The 20,835-nt window shown below is 39.1% G+C and overlaps 1 protein-coding gene across 7 annotated transcripts in view; it reads left to right on the plus strand.

Annotated features, from left to right (window-relative positions):
* Window positions 1–9,751: 9,751 nt before the first annotated feature.
* st3gal3b (ST3 beta-galactoside alpha-2,3-sialyltransferase 3b) overlaps window positions 9,752–20,835 on the plus strand; it is a 57,707-nt gene continuing 46,623 nt past the window's right edge. For 2 of the 7 annotated variants that reach the window (XM_037786439.1, XM_037786444.1), the window contains exon 1: window positions 17,782–18,220. The gene's annotated coding sequence lies outside the window, so the exon portion shown is untranslated. Of the gene's footprint in view, window positions 9,883–17,780; window positions 18,221–18,288; window positions 18,974–20,835 lie in introns of those variants that run through there. The other 5 variants (XM_037786441.1, XM_037786442.1, XM_037786443.1 and 2 more) reach the window with 5 other exon arrangements.

Raw genomic sequence — 20,835 nt, forward strand, 5'->3', positions numbered from 1 at the left:
TGCTGTACATTATCACTTACATAATGTAGGTGTAAGCTGATATGAGAGAAGTATTTATTTATGTCTGTCAACAATTGACACATTCGTAACTGGTGTATCAACAGTTAATGAATGACTGATGACACACATTCATTAATGGATTGATTAAGTATTTATAAATACGTAAATGGAATGAATGAATAAAATAGAAATGTTTATCTTTGATATCTGTCCAACATATGAAGACATACACTCACCGGCCACTTTATTAGGCACACCTGTTCAATTGCTTGTCAACACAAATAGCTAATCAGCCAATCACATGGCAGCAACTCAATGCATTTAGGCATCTAGACGTGGTGAAGACGACTTGCTGAAGTTCAAACCGAGCATCAGAATGGGGAAGAAAGGGGATTTAAGTGACTTTGAATGTGGCATGGTTGTTGGTGCCAGAAGGGCTGGTCTGAGTATTTCAAAAACTGATGATCTACTGGGATTTTCACACACAACCATCTCTAGGGTTTACAGAGAATAGTCCGAAAAAGAGACAATATCCAGTGAGCGGCAGTTGTGTGGACGAAAATGCCTTGTTGATGTCAGAGGAGAATGGGCAGAGTGGTTCGAGATGATAGAAAGGCAACAATAACTCAAATAACCACTCGTTACAACCAAGGTATGCAGAATAGCATCTCTGAACGCACAACACGTCCAACCTTGAAGCAGATTGGCTACAGCAGCAGAAGACCAGTCGAGTCGGTACTAGCATGGTGTACCTAATAAAGTGGCCGGTGAGGGTATATTGCAACAGTGTTATACTGTCATTCATTCTTTATCCGTTACAGATGCTTCAGTTATAAGTTGTTGACAAATACATTAATAATATACACTTTTATATGTATATGTATATATCATAGTGTGTTATAAACGGTTGTTACGTATTTGTAGACTGCTTAGAAACGCTAAATAAGGGGGGTTACTTTTGAAACATTTTAAAATATATAGTTTTATTTATATATAGACATGTGCATACATATGTTTTTCATATTTGGACAGGAAATTTGTAAAATTCATGTTCCCTTGACTAGATCTGGCATGTGCCAATGCTTACATGTCTAGTATACGTATCTATACACAGTGCCTGAAATGAAGAGTTTTCTCTACTTACACACACAGGAGCCGGTGAAACTGACTGGCACAGGGTTGTGAGTTTGGTTCATTGATGATTCGTGTGCCCCGAGGAAATAAGAAGTTCTTTGGAAATGTATTGAGGGAGTTGCCGTCCTGAACTTGCTGAAATTTCAATGAAATGCCGCAGGGGAATTTTTGTACTGACCTAGCTTCAGTTTGAATGGAAACACCCCAAGAGTGACATTTCAACCGTCATTCGTGTAACCTTAAAATTCAGCATGTAGACCGGTTTAATGTGGTCATTCCCTTGTGGGCTGGTAGTGAGAAGTAGTACCAACATCCTGCAATCTTCACTTTGATGCAATAGTTTTGCCCTCAAAGTTACTTCCTCCAAATCACTTATGACGAGAAAGAAAAGCGTCTGTGACGCTTTAGAGCAGTTTTTCCCCTGCTTTGGTTTCAAGCCTTTGTTGGTTGGCATTTTCTGGTTTTGATATTCTTCGGTATCTGCTGTTGTGAAAAACTACATCTTAGTTAGTCCTTGGTTCCACACTCGGATCTAATTTATATTAAGACAAAATCTTCATATTTTTCCAGCTATTCTCTGGCAGTGCTTGATTCCTTACCTGGGGAAGTAGAGTTAACGCCTAATAATGTAAGGCATCAACATGTGCTGTAAACTATGGAAGTTCATTTCAGCCTGGAAAATATAAATAAAGAGTTATTCATGATTAAGAAAAAAAATAATCATAGTATATCAAAATGATAGCAAGTCAAACTTATGAAATAGCGATATGGCTGTCAGTCAGTCGGTATTGGATGGATTGCCATAAAATGTTATAAATACTACTGACTTTGGTGACCCCCGATTATTCCCCCACCATGAGGTACATTTTTTAAAATACTGGATTGATTGTAATTTTCATTTGTACAGACATTTATGTCTATTTTGGGATTAATTGTCAGGGTGAACACTTGACTTCATCTAGCGCCACCATCAGGTCAAACTTTTAATTTGTCCTTTATTACCAAATCCTTGTGAAACGGATTCCCGTCAGCCTCAGCTGCACTTTGTGTTTAGTGCTAATTACCAAATGTTAGCATGCTAAGATGCTAAACTAAGATGGTGAGCATGGTAAACATTACACCTGCTAAACTTTAGTACATTAGCATTGTCGTGTGTGTCAGTATCTTTCTAATAGCCAGCAGGGGGCGACTCCTCTGGTTGCAAAAAGAAATCTGATTGTCTATGAGAAAATGACCCTACTTCTCACTTGAAAAGTAAACATTGTAAACAGGACTTCATGGTCTCAGTCGCTAGTTTCAAGTCTTCTTCAATACAGCATGATGTTCATTTAGTAAATTATGATCCCATTTAGAGTCTAATAGATAATAAAGCGATAAAGATTGACAGGTGGCTACCACGGCGTTGTCCAGTCTGGGAGTTGTCTGTGTTTTCATCTTACAACTTTAACCCTTTCACAGTGTGTTTTCAGTTCATAAAAGTTAATTGTAACATTTTGGTCGCCTAAAAATGTCTTATTCAGAGTTCGGTTGTACTTAGCTCCACCCTCTCGTGTCACTTCTGGTTGCAAATAACCAAGATGGCCACAGCCAAAATGCCGAACTCAAGGCTTCAAAACGTCAGTCCACAAACCAACGGGTGACCTCATGTTGACTACGTCCACTTATATACAGTTTATGGTTAGCATGCTAAAGTTAGCATTTTGCTCAAAGCACCTCTCAGCAACCGCTCACGTACAACGTCACAGAGCCGCTAGCATGGCTGCAGACTCTTAGTCTTGTTTTTGACCTAATGTGACTTAAAAATGCTCATGGTACGTCAAAATGTGTACTTGCTAGAATAGACTCAACTGGCATTGGTATTTTGTTTTTATTTCTATCATATCTAACTTTTCAATTTTTTTTTTTGTCTTTTCATGACAGTCATGATCTTCCATAGTACGTATGATATAACTAATCTAGATTAACTTGATCAATGTATGTACTGTATTTTATGTCATGAAATGAACCAAGCCAGGCTCTGAGAAATGTGATTAGGTGGATGGATAAGTATCTCACTCATGCACACACACACACATACATACGCACAAGGACTGTCAGTAAGCCACCTGCAGCCACACATCCCTTCCTCCACGTCTACACAGGATCATAACATCTGCTGACAGACGGCCAATGGTGCGAGCTCGAGCTTCTTTGTTTGCCTTCGCCCCCCTGAGCCTCTGCCAGCTGTGGGGAAGTCAATGCTACCGCGCACAAAGTTGTAAATGCTATAAAAAAGTAACATGAAGAATATAAATATAGACATTTTAGCAAAAAAACTTTCTTCAAGTTCTCCATATCTTTTAGGAAATTTAATAACATGAAATACAATGATGGGTAATGATACACCTGAACACATACACCTCTTGAGGAGGTTGTAGAAAGGCTTCACCCATTTTTCTATCACCAGCAGCAGAAATGAAAAGAAAGAGCTACTGTGTGGTTAAGTACTACTCCACAAATATGATGCATGCGCTGACGTGGATTATAACAAAGAATAAAGTGATAGGGATAATAAAGAAGGGTGTATCTTAACTGAACAGACCATGTGTCATGTGAATTCATTCGGGAGTCATGCCAGTCCATATAGCCTGAACTGTACAAATAAAAGCACACTGCTATCAATGGAGAACAGGAGGCATCTCAAATGTAAGTATTCAGAGAGATTGTTTTAACCTTTGCTGTACTATGTTTGAGGTCGGAGTAACAAAAGTAGTTAATTACAAATTTATGTGTAAAGATTGTGAATGTTGTAGTCTGAAATGCCCTGAATATTCTATGGTCACCACATCTTCGTATACTCTGTTTACTCTATTTGCTTTCTGATTCCTCCGTCATCTGCATCAGGCCATTTGCACTGTTGGATCCTCGATTTTCTGTCTTGATAACAATGACGAATGTGAAGGTATTCCTTGTAGTGAAAAACACACAGAGAATTATCACCATGTCTCTTCAGCCTTACAAAGCGTTTTAGCAGCTTTCAGCTCATTGTTTTGGTGTAACGGGCTGCAACTGCGCTGTTTTGGTTGACTCTCGCAGCTCTCATCAGTGTTGATTTCGTTCGCAGTTGTTTTGCTGTTCAGCAAAAAAGCTCTGATAAATCTGCTGTATACTATCTTCCCAGCATCAAACAGCAGACAAAGTTAATGAAGTCGATAGTGGTCACCGTGGAACGCTGCTCAAGAGACAGATATTTGCCTCAGGAGTTGGTGGAGACCAAAACAGAGCTAAAACTAGAGGTAATATTGGACTTCATCAGGTGGCTAGAAACACACAACTCTAAATGAAAGCTAATGTTTTCTATCTGCTTGATATGTAAATAAGCAACTTAAAAAGTGATAATGTGTCAGCCTTGCGTTTATAGCTTGTTTTTGTGGCCATAAAATATCATTGAATACAGGCATTAACAACATGCGAGCAAATGGCTCACTCGTTGTTTTCACACCAGCGCTCTATCTCTCTCAGCACGCCTCCATATCTAAACTCTCACACCATCTTTCACCCCGTCTCTGTGACCCGGCAGCTGTGGCTCCCTCAAGTTCCTCTGTGAGTAGGGTATTATTGTCTGCAACTGCCTCAGATCAGTCACATGGTGATCAAGTGACAGAGCTCAGGTTACTTTGTGCTATTGATGTCTGATATTCAGACACTGGTGTTAACCGCTAGTTTAGTCTTTGCGCACACACACTTTTTGTGTGTTTAAAGTTTTGACTTTTTCACACTATACAGTATACAGTAACACTTTATTGTATGGTTTATGAGCAGTAAATGGTTTATATATATATATACAGTGTATATATACTGGGAAAAAAAAGTTTGGAAACTTATGTTTGATGGATTTTTTCTCTGTTGTTACAATGCAATACAATACAATGAGGAATGGAACGCCATCCCACAGCAACGTGTGACCAGGTTGGTGACCAGCATGAGGAGGAGGTGCCAGGCTGTTGTGGCTGCGTATGGATCTTCCACCGCTACTGAGGCTCCTGACGGTGTATTAAATTAATAAAGTGTCAAATTGCCAATATGTCTTGTTTGTTCCTTGTTATTGATAGAGAGTTCAATCATCCAATCCACCAAACAACTCAAAACAAGAGTCAACACCAACAGGAGAATACACTGTTTACCATTGGCAGAGCATTTTGGCAATTTTTTCTTGGGCGCTCCCCACATAATCAGCTGTGCTGCTCATCCCACAAATGCATGATCCTTACAAGTTGGACATCATTGTGAAGGTAAATAAACAGGCTTTCCAACCATGTAAAATACAATGCCAATTAGCATTGTAACAATGGAGAAATAATCCACCAAACACAAGTTTCCGAACTTTCTTTTTCCAGTTTATATATATTTTAAGCTGGAACGGCGAAAGATGCAAAGAACAAATTGTACTTTTGCATTCTTCTGCTCCAGTGCAATATAATTCAACCTCACAAACAGGATGTGACGTCTCAGCCACATCAGACCCACACACGCGACACATAACCACATTTTCCTGTCTTGCTGCTCGGATATATAAATAGAAAGTAATATCAACAAAATGACAGTAAATTCAGCAAATAAAAATGCTACCTTGCCTACTAGTAATATTAATTGCATGTGAAGCATCCTTGTGTTCTTTTCTATACTGGGAGACGTGGATTATACAGTAGGCAGGTGGTTTATCTGAAGTATGTGAGATGTGGTGGGGAGAAGAAGAAACCAGAACAGGATGTAACATGTGAAACATGGGGGTTTGTGGGTATTGGTTTTCTGTAATGAATATTGCAAATGTCACGCTATGTTGGTGAGATTAAGCACACTTCACAAAACAAATTACATCTTCAGGTTTTATTAAATTCTTACCACTGTTGTCTGACATATCACATTGGATGATGTAAATCCTTCTAAATGACTGGGATGTTAACTCATTAGCTAATATACTGTAGTTGCAACTGCTGGGTGAAGATACTGTTTTTGTAGGCCTACCAATCTTCCTTATTCAGATAAGGCTTTTTATAACCATATATACAGGCGGAGGTTTTGTGCTAATGCAAAAGCACTGTCATGGGGTGTGTTGCTCGCAAAAACAGGAAACATCCTTCCTCAGTGAAACTAGTGTAAAGCAGAGGTGACATTAAGAACCCACTCTGTCTTCCACTCTCAAAGCAATGATTGTGTTTGTCTTTTATCAAAAACACCTGTGATTGCTGAGGAAGAGAAACCTGAATGTAAATGTATCATAAACACATGTTTTACTATGATACTGGGAACTACTTTACATAAAAAAAGTAAGGCAGTTCCCAGAATCATTTGATTTTCTTTTTATATAAATTTATCTTCCTGTTTTTCCTGGTGAATGTTCCTCATTTGATGTGGATTTTTTTTTATTTATAGTTGGATTTCCTCATTTATTTTGTGGAAATATACTTTCTATTTCAATAAGGTCATGAATTTGTTCAGCCACAAAATGGATAATATATTTACATGTACTTCCAATCATTATTATTATTATTATTATTATTGTTATTGTTAGTATTATTACTGTTATTATTATTATTAATATTATTATTGTTTTTATTTTTATTTTTATATTTATTGTATTTTATACACCCAGTGATGCAAACAGAAAAAATAACAAGAAAAATGGATGGATATTACTTCATCTTCCAGGATTTGGATCTGTTCTCTGTGCTTGTGAAAGCTACTTGCACTCACATTAATCATTACCACATCAGTGGACTATTCTACGTAAAGCCCCTCATGAGGACTTGTCCATTAACAGGGGCACACAGTGGTTCACACCTCACGGTTTAAGACAGCCGAGCTTGACTCAGGGCTACAAGACCACTGTCATGGTTACATACAGCTCTACACGGTGAACACAGGTGAACTGCAGGTCACAGCAAACTGAGATTACCGCCAACCTCAGTGAGTAAACGTAGGACTCAATTTCTTCATTCCTTCACCGGGGCTGATAACGGGAAATGATAATAGCAAATGATATTAAAAGGTCAGTGAACGTCGGAGGTTCCGTAATGTATCGCGGTCTTTTATATAATTGAAGAGGTCATGCTGACTCACTTCTCAGTTTTGACATTTTCACATGAAGAAACAAAAGCAATAAATCCTCTAAGTGAATCGGATTATAATTTATAGACAATATCTTGACAATAGGCTAATCACTTGTCTTTTATCAGCAGTGTATGTGCAGTACTGGCGACAACCTGTCTGCTGTTTTTCCACATCCTCTTACTTGCAAACACCTCTAAAGCTTTGCAGCATTTCAAACATCAAGTACGTGCACACACATACACACACACACGAGGATGTGAAAGAGGGTGTGTGCGTGTGTTTGGTAGTGTTCGCATGAGTGACAGAGACAGAGAGTCTAGTGAGGGTGCGAAAGTGTGAGTTGATAAATACATTGACACATCTAGAGGAGACTGGGTGACGACTAGTTCGGTGCCGTTTCCCACGTTGACTCATGAGCTCTTTTTGAATTTGCTGTTTGTGGCACCATATGCTGTTTTATAGAATACAACATATTTCAGAATGTACTATATATTTCAAATATATTCTGTTGTGTTGCTTATTCTTCTGGGTTTATTATAACATATTATTTTTCCTACACCCTCTATTCAAACTATACGTATTGTGCTGCTATTGAGCTAATGTACAACACTATTCCTGTTTCCATTCTAATGGGACTTCCTGTTGTTGCCACCTCATTAAGCAGCAGACTGCAGCAATCTAAGCCTATAGGTTTCCCCCAGGCTCTACTTTATCACATGATGGATCGAGCCCATAATCGTCTTAGCAATCTTGTGTCTGCAAACACGCAATCTTTCCCTGCCTCTGGTCTGGCAAGGCAGGAAGTATATCATGTGATACTGTTCCTACCGTAAATAAAACACCAAAAATTGCCAATTTTTTAAAATGATGGTGGTTTGAGGGGTTTCATTCAGCAATTCTGAACTGTTATAGAAACCCACTCTGGTTAACATGTGGTCTGCGTGACCTATCCATGTAGCATCATGCTTCGCTGCTTTGCTTTGTGGGTTATGTGTAGTTATGGCCTGGAGGTAAATTATTTACCATTTAGAAAATGCCATGATAATTAGCATATGCTATTGCTCTAAGGCCTCATGCTCAGTTTGATGAAAGAATGAGTAATATGACTGGTGTGTATTCATATATTTTTAGAAAACTTTGACTTTTGAAACAGACTTTTTGAAAATGTCTTCCCATTCAGTAGCAAAAATGCATATTCACCTTTCCGTGCATGAAAAGTTCAATATACTGCATGCAAAATACTGTAGTAGATACCATAGATTAAATGTATGAATTTACATACCCATTTAAGAGACTAATATGCTAGGTTTTGCACAAAATCTTGATTAGACATATATGCTAGTAATTGTACAAAGCATCCAAATCCGACAAAATATCTGTCACAATACAAGCCAATTCAAAGAGCTATTATACTTTTGTGCTTCCTCCTCTTTCCTTTAGTATGTTGTATAGTTTTTTCATGTAAAAGGTCTGCAAATTTACAAAGCCCTAAGTCCACGCCAAAGTTACTCTCCCCCACAGAAACACGGCTCCTGAACTGCCTGAAACTGCTTGAAATTCTGCCTTTTCTTCCTTAACGTGGTGATGTCACCAAGTAACACATTTGCATAATACCTGTCTACCGGCTAGTTTGGCACGCCCTCAAACATAGCTAGATAGAGCGGAGCTTGAGCAGAGTCCGAAGAGTTTGGTTCGGCTAACCAATCACAACAGTGGGCCAGCTGACCAATCAGAGCAGACTGGGCTTTTCGGGAGGGGGAGGCGGCACAAGCTCAAACAGAGCGTTTCAGACAGAGGGTGAAAAGAGGTGCTGTAGCACAGACGGTATGAGAAAAGTAGGTCTGCATTCACACGAAATCAGTGTGGTTTTTCCATTCATTTTGAATGAGGGTACTGCATTTGGGCTGTGGCTGCGGTGGCCACAGTGGTAGCCAAAAAAAACACGATCCAGAACTGTACACCATAAGGAAATGAAAGATGTTAATTGTCGCAGTTAATTGGCCATTAAAGTGACTTTCCCAGACCTCCGCAAAACCCTACGGAGAAACGCCGCAACACCTGATCTCCTGTGAATGCAGCATAAAGCACTTTTTGAACATTAAAGCATGCAAACATGCTCTAGTAGAAAACCCAAAATACAAGTATGAACCTGAGCATAATAGGTCCTCTTTAAACAAGCATGCAGTACTCTTGCTAACCTCCGGTACAAAGGTCACGTCAAATTTCTCCTTTTATTTCTTGATGTTCTGCTACATCTGATCTCCAGACGTGTTATGAAATGATGAACTGGATAGCCACACGGCTTCTTCATGTGACATGTCAGAATAGTTTACCATACTTTTAAAGTGTAACGAGCCAAATGGATTTTCCTACCCAGCTTCTCATTGGTTAACACGTGTTTGCAGACAGTCTGTGCTGCTTGTATTGAATTTGGATCTGTGGCAATGTTTTCTGTTGTTCATTTCATCCCTGTTATTGGTTAACTAATGTTTGCAGAGAGTGCTAAAAGGACATCGACCACATAAAATAAAGTTTTCGTCTTTTCACTCTCTTTTGGAGAGGCTGCTCTGTGTGAGTGCTTGATCATTTATTCTGTCATATAGTAGTTAACTCTGTTTGATACTCTGGATTAAGGACTTGACAGCCACAGCAGAAAAGGTAATGTGTGTCTATACATTTGGGGAAACATTTGAGACATATTTCATTAGTCATTTCTATGTATAAAAATAATAAAATGTGTCAAACAAATTCATATTTAAAAGCAGGGCAAAGGCCCAAATAATGCATATTATATCATCCTAAGAAAAATATTTCCAGCATGTAGACGTGATGTTTGTTTCTCTGTTTGCGTGGGAATGTTTTCTCCATGTAATCTGTCTCCTAAGATACAGTATCTGAACGGGGAAAGATAGAGGCCTGAAACAAAAACAGGAATTTATTTGTGGGCCAAGGATGAATCCATGACCTTGGCCTCGTGGGGCTGAAAACAAGCTCCCTTGTGTACTGCAGGAAGGTAGAAAGGGACTTTGTTAGCAGTGCAGTCCATCAGAAAGCTATTTCATATGTGCAGTAATTTTGTTTTTATTTAATAAAACTTAACATAGGCTACACACCTTTTTTTTTTTTTTAAGTTTTAGCAAGGGGTGAAATTTACAGAATTTGATTAATGCTCAACTCTTTGAATGTAGATTAACTACTGTAAAGAAACAATTCGGCATTATGGGAAATACGGTTATTTGGTTTCTTGCCAAGAGTTAGATCTGAGGATTGATACCACTTTCTCTCATATGGAGCTGGAGCCAGCAGGCAATTACCTGAGCTTACCCACGGAACCGCTACAGCACATTACTCACAAGAAAACACAACCCACATCTTGTCAATTTTACATTTGATATTTATCTAAATACAAACATGATAAAAAAGGTGTTACTCATTGTGAGCTTTAGAGGAGCTGGTAGGCTACTGGCTGTATATTTAACGTATAGACATGAGAGTGGTATTAATCTTCTCATCAACAAAACAAATAAGTTGATGCCCCAAAATGTGTCAAACTACTGCTTTTAAAATGATCACTTCACATCACAGCACAGAGCCTCCGGCTGTTTCTGACTTGATCTGTTGATTCTTTATTGAATAACCAAGACCCGTGCTATCTTGTGTTTACTTTAATTTGAATGAACACATTACTTGTGTTTAATGGAGTCACGCATGGGAGAGAGATTGGGTGTAATTGTTTGAAAGGGAGAGAACAGATAAACCATGACGCAGATAAACAGAGAGGGAGGAAAGAATGTGAATGAGACCTCTGCCAGATTTGGCTTTTTCAAAATGCCAAAACTCTTGACTTGAAAGGTGACTGCAGCTTTGCACATCTCCTCACAAGCTCATCTTGTTGACTGCCATTTAAAGGTGCATTTGGTTATTTTAAAGTACTATCATTAGTCAAGAGAAAGCAGGACACACTCACCATAGTGTTTTACTGCCTTTCACAGAAAAAGCTTCCGTGGCGGCGCAAGCCATTGGATATAATGGGTTTCAGAGCACAGTGGTGCACAGTGGTCGTGGTCTGTGGGAAAGATCCTTTATGTATGAGATAGGTTACTGCTGACACTCGATCAATACCATTAGAATAATGTTTCTATACCAACTTCTCTTGCTGTCACATGATAAGAAATTTGCTCTTCACTTACCGCGAGGTAGGGTGCAGAGCGGTGCACAGGCGTAGCGCAGCGCAGGTATGATAATTCATCAAAAAAATGCGCAAGGAAGCTACTTCACTGTTTCTAAACAACAACAAACAGTCGTAGCTGTTATCTCATTGGTTGTGCTTTGAAAGGTCAGCAGCAATGGAGGTCAAAGTTGAAATAATTTGAACTTTGAGCGCTCGGTGGCAATTTTGAGCGCTCTCCCCTATAGGAAAGCAATGGTACAGCCAGTGCAGAGCAATGTTTACGGCTGATCATGTGCTTTATTGTGCCATATTGCCAAATTGCTCTTTTTTATTCAATTGGGGTTATTACTCTCATGTCTGTCTGCTAAACATGAGGCTAGAGCTAGCTTAGCTTACCATCAAGACTTGAAATGCACCGTCACCTCTTAAACTCACTTATTAACACGTTATACTTTGTTTGTTTAATCTGTACAAAAAACTAAATGGATAAATGTAAAGTTGTGGTTATAACTACAAAACCAAAACGTGACATTTTTACATTTTACAGAGCCACGCTAGCTGTTTCCTGGTCGTGTCTAGAAGGTAACGTGCAGATTGCGAACTCTCGCGAGATAAGAGTGGTGCCAATCTTCTCTTTTAAGTAAATAAGTGTATTTCCCAAAATGTCAAACTATTCCTTTGATTATTTCACAGCAGCAATGTCACATCAATTTCTGTGTTTAAATGAGCTTAATATGCAGTTACATTCCTGACTTAATAGTCGGTTTCATTACAGTTGTGTAAAAACAGTCCAAGTTTCTGGACATGTTGTTCCCTGAGTATTTAATAAGTGGCTGTGTTGATGGAAATAGCAGAAGTCCAAGAAACAAATGTTTTTTCCTCCGGAAGCCGTGACCTAAATCAATACTAGAAGGGACTTTTGTTCCTTCTGATTGAGGAAGAATGCCAATTTTTGTCTGGTGTGTCAAAATAAGGGGCTGGTCAAGATGGTGCCTAGCACAGTAAATATAGAGAGTAAATAGGAAGTGAAAGTGTTGTTCATTCAGATGTAGTCGCTCCAGTCTGCCCCCCTGTATGTATGGGATCTATCAGTATCCCATTAGCACTTGTTTATTTCCTGCTGCCTGCCAACCAGAGCAAAAGTCACGCTATTGAGCAGATACTTCATCTATGATTCAGATGACAACAATCAATTATTTATTTTGCCACAGTAAAATCTGGCTCCGCTCGTGTAGGAATTTCACTCAGACAGATGACGTGATCAAACATTAAAAAGTCTCTTTAAAGATGTTGTCAGCTAGTCTGTTCAGCAGTGAGTAGGCACATTTGAGATGCTATTTTCGACGTACTGTACTGGGGATAAGAATACACTTGTAAATGGTATGGCTCACTAGAATTTCTCTGCAGGCTACGTTAGATGATGCAATGTAGCCTGCAAGAGAGGTGGAAGACAAGAATCCAGATTAAGTTACAGCAAAGACAGAGGCTGTAGGCCTAAGGGTCAGAGGTTACAGTAGTAACACAGTAAAGCACAGACTTTATCAAGCGGTTTACAATCCCTGGTGAGCTTCTATCCTGCAATTGAACTTTGTCACAGATGTTATCTCACAGTATTATCACTTACATGTAAACTAAACATTATTATTTAAGGTGCTATTGATAACAGTGATAACATTCAGCCACTAGATTTCGCATTCTCCCTCCCCCATTCCATTGCATTCACTTCACAACAAGTGGTTGCCAGGCACTTAAAGTCAAGACGACCTTATCGCTGATGACACGGAGATACCACGTGATACCAACGTCGTTATACTATTGGCTCACAAGCCTTGTCAGAAGTGGGAACCAAACGTAAGATATCTTCCACGGAGATAAACTAGGGCTGTCAATTGATTAAAATATTTAATTGTGATTAATCGCATGATTGTCCATGATTAATCGCGACTAATCGCACATTTTTGATCCGTTCAAAATGTACCTTAAAGGGAGATCTGTCAAGTATTTAATACTCTTATCAACATGGCAGTAGGCAAATATGCTTGCTTTACGCAAATGGCCGCTACAACCTCAAACAATTAGTGGCGTTACAAAATAATCTGCATTAACGCGTTATTATCACGTTAACTTTGACAGCCCTAAGATAAACACATTCATTTTGGAAACGTCAAACTTTTTTAAATGATTAATTCACAATCATGCTGTTTCTTTTAGGAAAGGCCAAACTTTCACTCGGCACCTTTCTAAAAGCTCTGTGGATGTTTTTTTGTGTACGTAAAAATGAGACCTTTCAACAATTAATACAAGCACATGAAAGGCATTACATTTTCCAAAACATCGTTTCACTTGTTTCCATCACCCACGGATCTGTCTGAGCTCCTGGAGTGGGCTTAAGTGGGAGCTTGTCCATAGCGGAAACAGTCTGCACTACTCTCCAAGATGAAATGCCAATTCCAGTGATGGAACTGATGGTATCACTGCACAACCCACACTGGATGAAGGATTACGTTTTTTCGTTGGAGCATGTATTTACGTTATCGTGACAGACCTGCCACTCAAGTCTACACTGGTTTGTTATTTGCCAGTTCGATGATAATTGCATTAGAGGAATGGGGCATGACGACGGCAAAGCAGGAAAACCACAATCGTAAAATGACTGAGTCACATTTCAAACCCAGGAGGATCTGATTAATCCGGATGTGGCTTCTTTTTAGGATGTACAGTGAAGCGAATGCATTCGTTTCTGTGGACGTGTAGAACAAACAGTGCTTTTCCCTTCAGGAACACGGCTCTCAGCTGGCAGACAAACAAATAACAGTGCAGGCTTCCCAGACATGTTTAGAGAATGGAAAATTTCAGCTCCTTGCATTGTTTTCTGTGGCCATTGATCATTCCCCCTTGTAAGTGTGATGTAAACGAAGGATCCGTGTGCCAAAAGCCATGAAGTGCTGCCAACTCACCAGGAGTCCCACGCCAACTTTGAAAAAAAAAAAAAACTATGATCCAGGGACACTTCAATAAGCTTGTGTTTGTTTGTGTGTGTGTGTGTGTGTGTGTGTGTGTGTGTGTATATCTCGGTGTTTGCTTGTGTATGTATTTTATTCTCCTGGTTCCTGCTAATCTCCTGACCCCAGATGGAGAACAGTGGGTGAGCAGATTGTATTTCCTGCTTGATTTAATATTAATAGATCGGTATGCTACTCTGCCACGCTGTTTGCAGGGAAAAAATGGAAGACTGCACCCCCCCCCACCCAACCTCTCCTACCTTGGCTCTCAGCCCAACCACTGCTTATGTAGGATACGAGGCCTTGTGAATGTCAGGGCACAAACACGTGGAAGATCCGAGAGGAAAATTGAATTAGCAGAGTAACCCGAGCAGGTGCAAAGGACATGGACTATGGATCCGCTGCCATACAACAATCTGTTGCGAGCAGCCACTTGATAGCTCCCATCTGGGATTGAGGATGACACACAAGGTCTCTGCAGGACCAATGTTTATGAAGCATCTTATTGGAGCAGAGTATTCACATGTTTAACCACAGTACTTCTATTCTTAGAAGGTTGATAAACATAGTGCCTGTTCACATTTATGGGAACATTGGTGTGTGAATCTCTCTTTTACGGGTTTACAATGAGATTGACAGCTAGTGGTGAGGACTGCTTTAAAGAACTGAATCTACGTAGATGAGCTTGACTGTACATGTTTGCACAGGAACATGAGGTGACAACTCATATTTCATGTCTCATTAATCTCCTTTAAAATAATATAAATGATGGTAGATTGTGGTTTGAACCTGCAGGAGGCTGAATATTTTTGGCATCATTGAGCAAAAATTCCATTAAAAAAAGTGTTCTGAGAGATAACTAGACTTCTGCACCTCCTGTGACGGGAGACTTTGGAGAGAGAGCGTTCCTATTGGCTGTTAATTCAACGGAGGCAGCTGTCAATCACTTGCAAACTTCGATCAAACAGTCAAACTAGGCAGCGCTGATCACACATGATTCCACCACATGATACCAACGGCGTTATACTATTGGCTCACAAGCCTTGTTAGAAGTGGGAACCAAACGTCAGATATCTTCCACAGAGATAAACAAAACATTCATTTTGGACCCGCCAAAATGTTAAAAATGATTAATTCACAATCATAATATATTTTCTTTTAAGGAAAAGTCATACTTTGTCTCTGAACCTTTCTAAAAGCTCTGTCGATGTATTATTATTATTATTTTTTTTATATATTTTGTCTATATAAAAATGTTATCAATAAGACCTTTAAACCTTTAACAGACAGACGAAGCACCTTTGGTTCTTTATCACCTTAGTTCACCTTTTTTCCACATATATTCCAGTGTAAGTTTTATGCTTTTCATTCTGACGCTGCAGTCAGTATTCAGCCGTGATTCTGTTTGACCACCTGGGTTCTCTGACTTCATGATGACTGAAACCGTGGAAACCGCCTCCTTGGATACAAGTATAAACTCAGTAAAAGTCCAAATAACAGGTTGTGACAAACAGCTTGTGGCTTGTGGATAGGAACATTATCACCCTGGAAGGTATCGGAGTGAATCATGGAGCGAAGGGGCTTACACTTCTGTAAGTAATGATTATTTGTGGTCCTCTAAGGGATAATTAGAGCTAAGCATTTCAGGAGAAGCACTCCAAAGTGCAGAGCCACCAGAGACAGTCATTGGATGGTGGTGTTTTCTATATCTAGACTATATACTGACTGTTAAAGCTGCAGTGGGTAGAAATGGAGCAAATATGATTAAAAAAAAGTTATTTTTTTATAAAACGGTCGCTATATCCTGACAGCAGTGCATGAGAGAGGTGATCTGAAAAAAATAATGTGCCTCTGTGTCCTCCGGTGCTCCTATCTGCAAGATTTCACAGACTGATTCAACTGAATCAATATTCTGTTACTGTAATGCCAATTTCTTGCATAAAATGTTTTCAAAAACATCTTGTAGTGTAGTGTTTAGCTGTAAAATGAGAATGTTTGTGACCTGGCAGCCATGTTGAGATCAGTTGAGGAAATACCAAGCACCGCCCACCAGCCGGAGCAAACTTTCTCATTTTACAGCTAAACAGTACACTACAAGATGTTTCTGACAACATTTGACGCGAGATATAGGCATAACAGTAACAGAATATTGATTCATATTTGGTCAGCGCTGCCAGTTTGACCGTTTGATCGGATTTTGCGAGTGATTGACAGCTGCTCAGAGACGGCAAGGCTCCAGCTTGGCTCTGATTGGTTGTTTTCCTCCGGTCTGTGAAATCTTGGAGACAGCTGCCTCCGTTGAATGAACAGCCAATAGGAATGCTCTCTCTCTGAAATGACCTGTGATTGGCCGAAGTCTCCCATCACGGTCTAGATTTTCTAAAGCCTGAGAACAGAGCCATGAGGAGGTGCAGAAGTCTAGTTTTCTCCCAGAACACTTGAATTACAATATACTGAAAGGTTATTATGGATTTTTTGCCCAATGATGCCAAAAACATTTTACCTACTGCAGGTTTAAATAATCTGTTAATTAATTTACCCTAACCTTTATTTTAACCAAGAAACTATTACAAATGTATTGTTTATTATTTATTACAGTGATGGTGTTTAAATAGAGGATACATGTAGAATAAGTATCTGCACCTGAAAGGGATAAGAAGTAATGAGATTTGATTTGTTTCAATATATACACTTCATATGACTTTAATTTGGAGAAAACCTTAACTAACAAAAACATGCATCGATGATAAAGAAAATGAAAATGAATATCCACAAGTCATCCTATTAAAGTGAATTTATAACTTTGTCTCTCAGCAACATCTCAAGATGCCTAGATGTTATACATTCTTATTCATTATTTTAAGTAGGATTGAAGCCATGACTACAAACCATATGCGGTGATGATCATAGATTTTTTAAAGCCTGAAAACAGAGCCATGAGGAGGTGCAGAAGTCTAGTTTTCTCTCAGAACACTTGAATTACAATATGCTGAACGGTTATTATGGAATTTTTTGCCCAATGATGCCAAAAACATTTTGCCTACTGCAGCTTTAATACTATTGAGGGTCTATATGATCTATGATTTATATAGCCTACTTTTATTAACCTGTTTGGATTTCAGCAAATTTTAACCATCACTGTAGGATAAATCTCACCTGTTCAGTCAATCAAAAGATAATGATGAACCAGCACATATAGCATGTGTGGCAGGCAGCTCCTATACATTATTATTATTGCATCTCTATTATGAGCTGTTACAGCTGGGTGATGGTGGTGGTTGTGGTGGTGGTGGGGGTTGCTATGTGTTTGCTATAAATGCAAAAGCAGCCACAATGCCATGTTTAACAGCTGACGTGCAGAGAGAGAACACCACGTGAAAGAGCCAGATGAAAAGGTGCATTCATTTAAAAAGCTCTGTTAAATCAGGAGGAAAGAGGAGGAGGAGGGGAAGCATCATAATTCATGGAGAGATACCTCCTCATGTGACTGGCTGTGTTGCTGTAGACCAGTAAGCTGCTGCTGCTGCTGCTGCCACAGATGATGATGATAATGTTGATGGAGGTGGTGCTTTTCATTTTCTTCTTCTTCCAGTCTTGATGTGAACTAGAGCTGCTGAGACACAGACGAGGAAACGCAGTCCAGACTTGTAGTGCTATAAACGTGTTAACAGATCCAGCTTCTCCACGGATTTCATATCACGATGGCTCGGAGAGGAGGAGGAGGAGGAGGAGGAAGAACACGGTGGTTTTATCGACCAATCCGTTATTTAAACTAAAACCTGCTATTGTTTCAGAAGCCGAGGAGTCAGAATAGAAGAAAAAGGTAATATCTATAATTATTAAATGACAATAAGACGTTGCTACGCCGTGTTTTAGTCGATGAGGGTGATGGTGGAGGTGGTGGTTGTTTTTTTTGGGAAACCGTTGCTCCACAAATCCCCCTACATTACCTCAGCTTTGTTCTCTCCTCTCGGTGTTGTTTCATCCTATTATTCATCCTAAATGTGTGCACCTTTTCGTGCTCTATTTAAGTTCATGTCCTGCCATTAATTCCCCGAAACCAGAGGTGTTGTTCCGCTGCAGGGCCTGCTGCTTTCTGCCGACTGGATCAAGGCAACATTATCCCACTACTATGCCAACGTAGCGGTGTTAGCATGCTAAGCTAACCTAACGGTTGTCGTCTCTTCTTCTAACAGCTCTTACTTCACCTTTAAGTAAATATCTAGGTACCTTTTTAAGTTATGTTCATATTTCCCTGCGCTTTTCCATCGTTAACTGTGTGTGTTTTAAAGTAAGAAACCCCTCACACACACTGAACCACACACAGGTAATGTTTAGGTGGTGTTGAATTACGCGACCTCAAAGTTTCCGTTATGTTTGTCCTGCTAGCTGCTGGAGTAGCTTTAACGCTTTCAACGCTACACGACTTGTGGGAATGTGAAAGTAAAGAGACAGAGTTAAAACCTTGGATTGAAACACAACGCTTATTTTGCAAACTGTTCATAAGAAATGAGTTGTGATGTGAGAGGAGACAGACAGCCTCACAGAGCTGCTCATGAATCCCGTTACACATGTGGTGAGTTCAAACGCTACAAGCTCTCTCTGCTGCGAAACTGTTTGCTCTTTTCCTTGTCTTTTTCCTGTCCATTTAGTTGTGTAACTTCAGTGTTGGACAATGTTCTCTCTAATCTAGAAATGCAATATCCGTAGGAGGAAATTAACCCTGTGTTTTGGACTCACAAGAGTTGCATTGGTGTTAACTGTTAACTGCGTGCTTGTGTACATGTGGATATGTTGCATTATGTTGTTCACAGGTGTGTATTTTTCATTTGGGCTGTTGTTTTTTGCAGTTTATTAAGTTAAAGTATAGAATTAATGGTTGCTATTTTATGTAAATTAAGCCATATATTATCAACAGGTTTCATTTCATGTGAGGGGATCAATAGAGTATTAACAAGTTGCATTTGTGTTGCCTCATATGGATTATGAGCTGCTCTTTTGAAGAGGTATTACAGATTTTCCTGTCTTTTCTTGTCCGTTTAGTTGTGTATCTTCAGTGTTGGTTAATGTTCTCTCTAATCTAGAAATGCAATATCCGTAGGAGGAAATTAACCCTATGTTTTGGACTCACAAGAGTTGCATTGGTGTTAACTGTTAACTGCATGCTTGATGTGTACATGTGGATATGTTGCATTATGTTGTTCAATTTAATCCTCAGGTGTCTATTTTTCATTTGGACTGTTGTTTTCCATCAACAATTTGCAGTTTATTTAGTTAACCTATAGAATTAATGGTTGCTATTTTATGTAATTTGTATTTAACAAGGTTAGTCCCATTGAGATTAAGAACATCTTTTCCAAGGGAGACCTGGCCAAGACGGTCAGCAGCAAGAACACAAAGATACAGACACATTGACACAAATAGAGATAAAATACAATTCACAAACACTGAAAGCACTAACATTTGCATTAAAAGAGAACTATCTAAAGACAAATGGGGGGACAAAAAGGAACTTTTCTGGGAGTCAGCTGTACAACAAGGGGGCTAAAAACATTGGACAATGTTCTCTCTAATCTAGAAATGCAATATCCGTAGGAGGAAATTAACCCTATGTTTTGGACTCACAAGAGTTGCATTGGTGTTAACTATTAACTGCATGCTTGTGGATATGTTGCATTATGTTGTTCAATTTAATCCACAGGTGTGTATTTTTCATTTGGGCTATTGATTTTTGCAGTTTATTGAAGTTAACCTGTAGAATTAATGGTTGCTATTTAATGTAAAATAAGCCATATATTAACAAGCTGCATTTTTGTTGCCTCATATGGATTATGAGCTGCTCTTTTGAAGAGGTATTACAGATTTTCCTGTCTTTTCTTGTCCATTTAGTTGTGTAACTTTAGTGTTGGTTAATGTTCTCTCTAATCTAGAAATGCAATATCCGTAGGTGGAAATTAACCCTATGTTTTGGACTCCCAAGAGTTGGTGTTAACTGCATGCTTGATGTGTACATTTGGATACTCTGCACTAATGCTGTTCAATTTAATCCACAGGTGTGCATTTTTCATTTGGGCTATTGTTCTTTGAAGTTTATTGAAGTTAACCTATAGAATTAATGGTTGCTATTTTATGTAAAATAAGCCATATATATTATCAACAGGTTACATTTTATGTGAGTGGATCAATAGAGTATTAACAAGTTGCCTCATATGGATTATGAGCTGCTCTTTTGAAGAGGTATCACAGATTTTCCTGTCTTTTCTTGTCCATTTAGTTGTGTAACTTCAGTGTTGGACAATGTTCTCTCTAATCTAGAAATGCAATATTCGTAGGAGGAAATTAACCCAATGTTTTGGACTCCCAAGAGTTGCATCAAGAGTTGCATTGGTGTTAACTGTTAACTGCATGCTTGTTGTACATTTGGATACTCTGCATTAA

Source organism: Sebastes umbrosus, chromosome 12, assembly GCF_015220745.1.
Source record: "Sebastes umbrosus isolate fSebUmb1 chromosome 12, fSebUmb1.pri, whole genome shotgun sequence".
In the NCBI taxonomy this organism is placed as follows: domain Eukaryota; kingdom Metazoa; phylum Chordata; class Actinopteri; order Perciformes; family Sebastidae; genus Sebastes; species Sebastes umbrosus.